This window comes from Ornithorhynchus anatinus, chromosome 3, assembly GCF_004115215.2.
Source record: "Ornithorhynchus anatinus isolate Pmale09 chromosome 3, mOrnAna1.pri.v4, whole genome shotgun sequence".
NCBI classification, from domain to species: Eukaryota; Metazoa; Chordata; class Mammalia; order Monotremata; family Ornithorhynchidae; genus Ornithorhynchus; species Ornithorhynchus anatinus.
In genome coordinates, this window is record NC_041730.1 from 81,797,467 (window position 1) to 81,807,567 (window position 10,101).

Consider the following 10,101-nt stretch of genomic DNA (forward strand, 5'->3'; position numbering starts at 1 on the left):
TTTCATCCCCTTCACTCCACTGAAACTGCCCTCTCAAAGGTCACCTATGATCTCCTACTTGCCACATCCAATGGCCTCGACTCCATCCTAATCCTTCTTGACATCTCAGCTGCCTTTGACACTATGGACCACCCCCTTCTCCTGGAAACATTATCCAACCTTGGCTTCACTGTACTAAGTGCTTGGGAAGTACAATTCAGCAACAAATAGAGACAATCTCTGCACAATGGGCTCACAGTCTAGAAGGGGGGATGCAGACATCAAAACAAGTAAACAGGCATCAGTAGCATTATTATAAATAAAAAGAATTATAGATATATACACATCATTAATAACAATAAATAGAATTATAATTATACATATGTACATATATACACAAGTGCTGTGGGGCGGGAAGGGAGGTAGAGCAAAGGGAGCAAATTGGAGGTACAGGGAGTTTGTTTTTGAAGGTTTTGTTTCTAGAGGGTTCCTCCTTCCTCAGAGACTCAGACAAGTAGACCCTACATTCAGTTCCCAGAGGTCTGTTGAAATGTTCTAGAGTTTGGGGTTGAGTTTCAGTGGGTTTGGGAAGCTTCTCCTCAGCCCTCTCTGCTCATGCACATCCGGGGCCTAGTCGGCCAAGAGCAGCAGCTTAGAAAAGTTGTTGTCATCCATTCCCTTCTCGGGTCCCGCCCAGCAGAGTGGATTGTGATGACAACACCCCTAAGTGTTGGTGAGCTGAACCCCTCAAAGACCTCACTGTGGGTGACCCTGGCTCACTTTTCGATGTTGTGTGGCTTGTAGATGGAGCTGAGGGAACCTGATTCCTCCACCTGAGACCCTCCCTCATTGGAAGTATCTGAAATGCTTTCCTCCAGGGAATGTGTTTACCAACTCTTATATTGTACTCTCCCTAGTGCTTAGTACAGTGCTTGGCATAGGGTAAGTGGTCAATAAATAGGATTGATTGATTGATTGAGGAGGGTCAGAAGAGGGGGAAGAAGGACTGGGGAGGAAGGCTGCTCTGTTCATTGCCAAGCTGAAGAACTGGCAACATTGGGAGCAAAATGATTTGCCCAAGATTGTAGCTGAGTTATGGTCAGAGCACAGAGTTCAAGATGGAGGTGATCACATCCTTGACTGGGTCACCACCTTGACCAGAGCATGCTTTCCGGGGCCCAAACCTCAGGGCTTCCCCTGTGGGGCAGAACTAGTCTTTCCTCTAAGCTCTCAGGAGCAAGACATCTCCTTTCTTCCCCAGCTCTATGAGACTTTCCCCCTTCTCTGGCCATTTCTGGGTTATCTCCTGCCTCCTTTCCCCTCTACTCCATGATGGCTCCTCTCCAGCGTTCCCACTGTCTCAAGAGCCCAGGTACTTTCTGTTGGACTGGACAGAATGAATAACATGTCCTCTTGGCAGGAAGATCAAGGACAAAAACCAAAGGATGAACCAGATGAGAGGAAATTTATCAAACTAGCTTCGTGGGCCTTCTGCCTACAGATCCATCTGGGGGACCTAATTGCTCCCTAGGGACCAAGCCATTCTGTCACTGGGAGAGAGAGGAGGCTCAGGTTTAATTTCTCCCAGAATCCCTTTCTCCCTGGCAAGGACATTACTAGTCCAGACCTGTCTCGCCATTGGTGCTGCAGATAGGATGGCATCCATTGCTACCAGATCACTGACATCAGAGGCTCCTTCCCACAGTCTTGACCGCAGTTGGTGCACTTAGCAGTGATTCCTCCGAGGCCCCTCGCAAGCCATCCTCAGCCCTCTCCCCTGCATCCCCCCCCTAGAGTCACACATTTCTGATAAAGCACTGGCCACCTCCACTAGGACTGGCAATCTTAACCCAGAGGGGCTTGCCAGTTTATTCGGTGCGATCTTAAAATGTTTCACTGCCCGCGGGAGTTCCCTCCTGAGCTCTCCACTCTCCGCGGCATTTCCAGCTTCAGACCTCATTGAGTCTGGCACTTCGGCTGAGACTGGGGCTCAGGATGTGGGAAAAACCAGCCACTTGGCACCACCCGAAGGCTGGGGTGAACCCTTGACCATCCCCCCTTCCCCTCCCCAATACCTCAAGGCAGTCTGCTTGCTCATCTAGTCTTTCTAGAGGAGATAACTGTGTCATCACAGCCTATCTACGTGCAGTCCTAGCTCTGATCTTAATTCTCATCCCAGGTAGCCTGCCTATCAAAGGTCAAAAAGCTCAGATGATGTGACTTGGCCCTTTGTAGACTCCCCTATCCCACCTGAAAAATAAGCTAAGAGTAGCTACCTGGCATAGCTTTGTGTGATGAGTCTCAACTGATTTTCTCTGTAGGTTAGATGAAAATCTTTATAGCCTCTGACTTATCATATGCCGTCGAGTCATTTCCAACCCATAGCGACACCATGGACACATCTCTCCCACAACGCCCTGCTCTCCATCTGCAATCGTTCTGGTAGTGAAACCATAGTTTTCTTGGTAAAAATACTGAAGCGGTGTACCATTGCCAACTTCCGCACAGTAAACTTGAGTCTCCACCCTTGACTCTCTCCCATGCTGCTGCTGCCCAGCATGGGTGAGTTTTGACTTGTAGCAGATTGCCTTCTACTCGTTAGCCACTGGCCAAGCTAGTAATGGAATGGGTATACCTCTGCTTGACTCTAGAGTACTGGAAACTCTTCAAGGTGTGACCCTGAGAAGGGATAGTCTCTAACACAAAGTGAAAAAATCCAGGGGGACTGGCCCTGCCCAAGGGCCTTAAGATCCCCAGTGGAGTGACCCAGCAGCCTTGGTGGGAAGATCAGTACTACAGTCCATCTCACCAGATGATTTGGATTGGCGAATTAATTAGGCCTCTAAGAGTAGTTCCTTTTTTCCCTCTGGCCTGAAGGCTGGGGTAAGGGGTAGGGGGAAGAAAAGCTTTGCTTTTTGCTTCCAAGCTCTCAGCTCCTTTGCATCCAGGGTCAAGCCCTGAAGATGGCATTTGGGATGGCTTCAGGAGTCGTGCTGATCCACCATGAGAACTCATCATCAGCATCCTCAGCATCAACAGTGGTAACTAAATATTGAGTGCTTACTATGCAAGCCCCATAGTAATCACTTGGGAGAGTATAATATAACAGAATTGGTAGACACATTCCCTGCCCACAATGAGCTAACAGTCTAGCTTAGAGGGATAAAATGTTCTTTGGGGTGCACCCAACTCAGCACCCATCAGAGCTTTATCCCTCTTTAAATGATAGGTGTGGGTGTTGTTTTCCCCACAAATGGGTCCTGGGACAAGGGAATTAAGAAAGCAGGAACCTGTGAAGATAAGGAAATTGAGGGCCAGATGGTGATATGGCCAAATTTTCTGAATCACATGAGGAACTCAGTGAGATTGAGGCTCCTTCATTCCTTTCCCAAGGTCATGGTAAACAAATTGTATTTGATGGAATCCTCATCCCAATTTCACACGTCCTCCCCTTCTTTCTCAACATGAAACAGGAGGTAGAGATTCAGCACGGATTATGAAGCAGCTGTTGAAGTCCCAGAATGCTGTGGAGCCTAAACAGCATACTGACTGAGCATGTGTCAGTGTGGATGGAGACACTTTTCCATTTGTGTTACAAAGTCTGATTTTTTTTAACCAATCAGAGCTAATGAAACAAGTTATGAAATTGGCTGGAAGGGGCATTATTCCTCAGGAAATCATGTCTTTTTTTTTTTACTTTCCAACATTTCCAGGGAGATGGAGAGTAGTTCTGAAGATATGTAATATTTGGAGAAATGCATAATAATAGTGGCATTTATTAAGCACTTACAATGGCAGGTAGAGCCTGGGCCTGGGAGTCAGAGGTCCTGGGCTCTAATCCTGCTTCTGCCACTTGTCTGCTGTATGACCTTGGGCAAATCACTTCACTTCCCTGGGCCTCAGTTCCCTCATCTGTAAACTGAGGATTCAGACTGTGAGCCCCACATGGAACAGGGACTGTGTCCAACCTGATTAGCTTGTATCTACCCCAGTACTTAGAACAGTGTTTGGCACATAGTAAGTGCTTAACAAATACCATCATCATCATCATCAAATGCTGGGGTAGAAACAAGGATAGGAGATTAGGCACAGCATTGTGCTCACGATCTAGATTATCCACAATTGACAGATGAGGAAACTGAGATTCAGAGAGATTAAGTTACTTGCCCAACATCACATAGTAGGTCAGGGGCAAAACAGGGATACAAACCCAAGACTGCCAAATTCCAACCCTGGGCTTTTTCCACTAGGCCATGATGCCTCCTTGTATATTAGGGACATTGTACTGGCATAATAAACAAAGGCGGAGGGGCAGAGCCAGGCCATCTAATCAGTCTGAGTTTGTGGCTCCCTGCATATTAGCTGGCCAAGACAGTTCTCTGCTGGAAACTGAAGCACCTTGTATGAAAGGCAAGCAAGTCAGGGGCTGAGAAAGTCTATCATTAGGAACCCAAAATTGCTGCCAAAATAATAACTTCAAAATTAGCAGGAGTCCACTGTACTGTGTAAAATACTTATTAGTTTTGGAGGAAGTTCAAAGGTGAGTGACAGAAAGTGTGCATGTGTCAGTGTGTGTGTGTGTTTAATAATAATAATAATAATGTTGGTATTTGTTAAGCGCTTACTATGTGCAGAGCACTGTTCTAAGCGCTGGGGTAGACACGGGGGGAATCAAGTTGTCCCACATGGGGCTCACAGTCTTAATCCCCATTTTACAGATGAGGGAACTGAGGCACAGAGAAGTTAAGTGACTTGCCCACAGTCACACAGCTGACAAGTGGCAGAGCTGGGATTCGAACTCACGACCCCTGACTCCAAAGCCCGTGCTCTTTCCACTGAGCCACGCTATTTGTGAGAGGGAGAGAGAAGAAGGGAGAGAGAGAGCTGGGCTGGGCCCAAGCCTGAAGCTAATACGTGGTATTGAGTTAAGCACTGCATCAGCATGAGGAATAGGGGACCGTGGGTCTCTTGGAGACCCCCCCCAACAAAACAATTCCCTGGCTGCAAGTCACTTGTGAAGGCTTGGGCTGAGTTAGGAAAGAAACAGATTTTCTGGGGTTCAAGGGGTTGAAATCATACTTGCCCCATGCAGCCCTGGAACAACAGCTTTGCTCTAAGCCTGTTTCCTTGAAAAACTGACGCTGGCATCAGGCCCAGGGACCCATAGATAGGTCTTCCCAGCTACAAGGGCCTGAAAATATTGTGCCTTCAGGGCACTGGCTTTAGTTCTTCTTAACAGGCTCTTTACAATGAAGAAGTAGCATTGGCCCCTAAGCCGATATGAGAAATTCACATCCTTCCAGTCCCTGAAACATTTCTGGAATGGGCTCCTACTGCCTCCATCTTCCTAGCAGTATTCTTTTTTCTAATATGTGTGTGCATGTGTGCACACTGCACTCCCCCAGGCTTGGAAGATAGCTCCCCAAAGGGTTAGAAAGTGTTGGAATCAGTCACTCCCTGTCCTGGTGTGAAATTATCCTGTTTGCCTCCTGAGTCCAAGAGAAATTGTCAATTTCATGCTGTGAGAAGATGAGGATATGGACAAGTTTGGAAATATAAAGTTTTCTAATTCCATAAAGGTTTGAAACTTTGACACCACCCCCATACAGAATTTTATCTCCCCACAGTGGCCCCAGAGTGGATAGCACGGTACCCAGGCAGAGGAATGCCCATTTTCAGTTGAAGAACACAGCTTCTGAAGGTTTTGAAATTCAGGGTGTGAATGGACTCAGGGGCAGCAGTGAGGACATTAGCAAAAGCAGCCACAAGTTAACTAGTAAGTGCCCAACCCAGCCTTTCATCAGTACTTCCATCTCTTCCCCAACACATCCTCGGCCACGTAAGAAATTCAGTTTCACCTTTTCTGGCAGCCCCTGTTAGGTGAGATGGAGACTGTTACTGCTGCTTCTCTTCCTCCTTCTTGGTACCTGTTCCAAGCTGCCTCTCCTGACTTCTTCCTGTTCTCCACCCTCTCCTGTTCCTCTAGCCAACTCTGACCACATTTTCTCCTCATCCTGTTTGCTCTGATATAGACTAACCTGAGGCAATACAATGATCTTAAGCTCCCTAGTTCAGAAGTTGTCATTTTCAAAGATTTGTAGGGGGTCTGGCATCATGGTGGACAATGGGAACTGCAGGGACTTTAAAAGCAGGAGCCCAGAGCCCAGGAAAAAGAGGAGACCTTGGTCAAAGCCCTGAGAATTGGAAGCCCACTGGAGCAGCTTGATTCTTCTATCATCTGGTATGCTAATGACTGCCTTTTGCTGCACTAGAGGACAGCTTGGCTCTGGGTGTATTTCTCTGGGCAGAAAGTTGTGAGAAAGGAGGACAGAGGGGAAGACAAAGGGGATTTGGACTAGTTTTCATGAGGAGAGGGTGTCCCGTCTGGTGGGAGCTCTTCAGGCGAAGCCTTGGAGACCAGAGGACAGTTTTTTAAAATGGTCGCAAACTGTGTCTTAGGCATCAACATTTGGCTTCACTGTGACCTCACCATGGGCTTGCTGACTGCTGGATACAGTCAAAACAGTACTATGGCAGAGGCCTGGAATGGGACCCTTCAAATTATTTTCTCAACTCACCTCCCGACTCCCAGGGAGACCCCATCAGTGTCCTCTACATTGGTAGCAGGAGTCCATGCCCTGGAGAATGTTGAGGCAAGCAGTGGTGATGATGCAGCTCCCTGAAAGCCTCCAGGACAAACCCGATCTGACAACCTGGCCCCAACCAAGAGCCTGGAGATGGCACATGGAGACAACTTCTCAGGGCAGGGTCTCCACAATCGCACATACTCCGAAAAGACGGCATGTTCTTTGGGCTGCTCTCAATGAGCTGTTTATGACATATATTTTGGGAGCCCCCAACTACCTCCCCAAGTCCTGGCCACCAGCCCGGGACAGCCAGGAGCCAAGAGCAGGAGCAATGCCGGCCACCAGCAGGCCCATCCTAGTGAGGACATAGTAATAACAAGTGGCATTTATTAAGTGCTTACTGTGTGCCAAGCACTATACTAAATGCTGGGTAGATACAAGATAAGCCAGTCAGACACAGTCCCCGACCCACATAGTTCAGTACTTTACACACAGTAAGCACTTAATAAGTACAATTGAATGAATTGGGGCTCACAGTTTAAGTAGGAGGGAGAACTGATATTTAATCCCCATTTTTGGGGGGAAAAAAAATGAGGCACAAAGAAGTTATGACTTGCCCAAGGTCACAGATTAAGAATCTAAATAGGAAGGAGAAGGGGTATTTAACCCTCATTTTATAGGTGAGGAAAATGAGGCATAGAGAAGTTAGTGACTTGCCCAAGGTCACATGGCAGGTAAGTGGCAGAACTGTGATTGGAACCCAGGTCCTCTGACTCCCAGGTCCATGCTTTCTCTACTAAGCCACGCTGCTTCTTGTGGTCCTGAAAGAATATGAAAGGCAACAGAATCAACTGGGAGTTCTGCCTCATCCCTTCTGCAGCTAGCCTGCCCCACTTGTCTTATTTTATGTCGTCGAGTCATTTCCGACCCAGAGGGACATCACGGACATATCTCTACCAGAACGCCCTGCTCTCCATCTGCAATCGTTCTGGTAGTGGAGCCGTAGAGTTTTCTTGGTAAAAATACGGAAGCAGTTTACCATTGCCGCCTTCTGTACAGTAAACTCGAGTCTCTGCCGTAAACTCGAGTCTCTGCCCTTGACTCTCCTACGATGCTGCTTCCCAGCACGGGTGAGTTTTGCCTTTGTATCAGATTGCCTTCCACTCGCTAGCCACTGGTCAAGCTAGGAATGGAATGGGCAGGCCTCTGCTTGACTCTCCCTCCCATAGCCGAGACTTGTAGAGTTACCGGAAACTTTCCAGGTGCCACCCTAAGAGAGGTGCCTGCCCCACTGGCTTCCTCTAATTCTTTCTTCTGGGTGAGAGAGCTTGCTCCCAGTGGGTCTAAACCAGGAAGATCAGTGTGAGTTCCTAAGGCAGGATGGACCATTTTGCAGGAAAGTGCTTCTTCACATAATCATCCTTCAGAAAGCCCTTCTTTATGGCTTGGCTGACTGGATCTGGAAGGAAATCAAGACAAATTCATGAACTCGGAGCAATTCCATACCTTGCTTGTCCCTTGTACTGTGCTTAATTCCTTCCTGTACACTCTTTTTTGCAGGACCCAGTATAGCGTTCTGCACACAGTAAGTGCTTCAGAGTGCTATTACTACTAAACCCAGATGCAACTGAAGAGTCCAGGACTAGGGCTGTGGCATTTCCTTCCTGAAGAGTTGACTATCCTATGACTGGACTAGATTTGACAGTCAAGTGAACCGAAAACCAAAGACAGTAGGGTTTGGCTAGTTGGGACGGACTCCCAGTCCCTTTTATCTGATTTCCAGTGGCTGGACCAGCCATGAGCCAGAAAGGCAGGCATTTGGAGGTTCAAATCACTGGCTTTCTGGGAATGCTTAATCGACCGCCCCCTGTGAAATGGTCAAAGACTGAAAAGGTCAAAGGTTGAATTTGTTCTCCAAAGAAGGGAAGGTTTATTGTAAGTTAACGATAGAGCTGGGCTGGGGACAAACAATCAAAATCGAAACTATGAAAGCCGGATATTCTAAACAGATAAGGGCTCAGAGTCCCAGAAAGCACAAACAGACCCACTCAGAAGTCAGCCCTGAGGACGTAACACAAAGTCTTGTTCTGATAGCCCTCTGAATTTTTAGCTGGAGACAAAACACTGGCTTGCAGAGACCACTGGCCAGGCCCAGGAGACAACCTGCTTCCTAGCAGAATTTCAGTGACTTGAGCCCGTTGTTGGGTAGGGATTGTCTCTATCTGTTGCTGAATTGTACTTTCCAAGTGCTTAGTATAGTGCTCTGCACACAGTAAGCACTCAATAAACATGATTGAATGAATGAATGAATTTTTCAGGCCACGAATCTTAGGTTGCTTGATCTTTGATGGTTGCTTCTTGAGCCATTCCTTGCTTTTATTGAGACAAGAACCAGTGTCTTCCAGCAAATCAATCAATTAGTGGTATTTTTTGTGTGCTTACTATGTTCAGTGCACTCGACTAAGCACTTGGGGAGAGTACAGTAAAACAGAATTATCGACACCTTCCCTGCCCACAACGTGCTTACGGTATAGAGTGAGAGAGAGATGTTAAGACATTAATATGAATAAGTATTCATATTCCTATCCAGCCCAAAGGATTCCAGGCTCCACCACCCCAACCCTCCCCTAGCCCACCCAACCTGGTCAACCAGCCAGATTTGCCCCATTTCAGTGTCCCTCATGTGCTACTGAGTGCCTAAGTGTGGTGGAGCAAACTACATTCTTTATCCTGAGAGAATGAGGGACTGAGGGGACCAGAGTCATCACTACAGGAAGAGGCTGAGGTATAAAATCAAACAACAACAAGCTGCTCAGGGAGCCACCAGGAAGCCCCCAGCACCCCCATGCCCGGCTGCTGCTGCTGCTGTTCCGCAGCTTATTCCTTTGAGCCCAGCCTCCATCGGGCCAGACTAACGGGGAGCCTGAAATCCTCATTAGCTATCACCCTTTCTCAAAGCAGAATATGAGACTGGGAATTCTGAATTTTCAGGGGCTGGGAAGCAGCCAGGGGTGCCTGCTCACCTTCTTCTAACTTTTTCCTGCTAGCACGCTGTTTGACTGGAGGAGGAGGGACATAAGGATCCTACCACCCAGGCCACATTGGAGCAATTACATATGAATATTTTCCATTGTAGGAAATCTTCCCTGAAATAATCCACGTTTGTATTTAACCCCCTGAAGTCCTTCCTTTCCAAATCAGTGTCCCTTGTTGTGGCCTGAAAGATAATCCAGAAAGAGGGGCTTTCCTATGGCCCCAGAATGAGGCCGCCAAGATATTCTCCGTGTACGGGTTGCCAAGATGGGGAGGGAGGTGGAGGCGGCAGTGGCTCCTCAGTGTGGCAGGGCTGGTTTTTGACTCCCTTTACATGTTAGGATTTCAGAGGTTGGAGGTGCAGGATAGGAGGAATAGGCCATGGAAGTAGCATCTCTGTCTTGTAATCTGGATCAGGGCAGGGGGAATCTTTTGAAGGAGGGTTGCAGCAGCCACCTGTTTGTCACTGGTTTTCCATCTGGGATCCTGAGCAGGAAAGGGA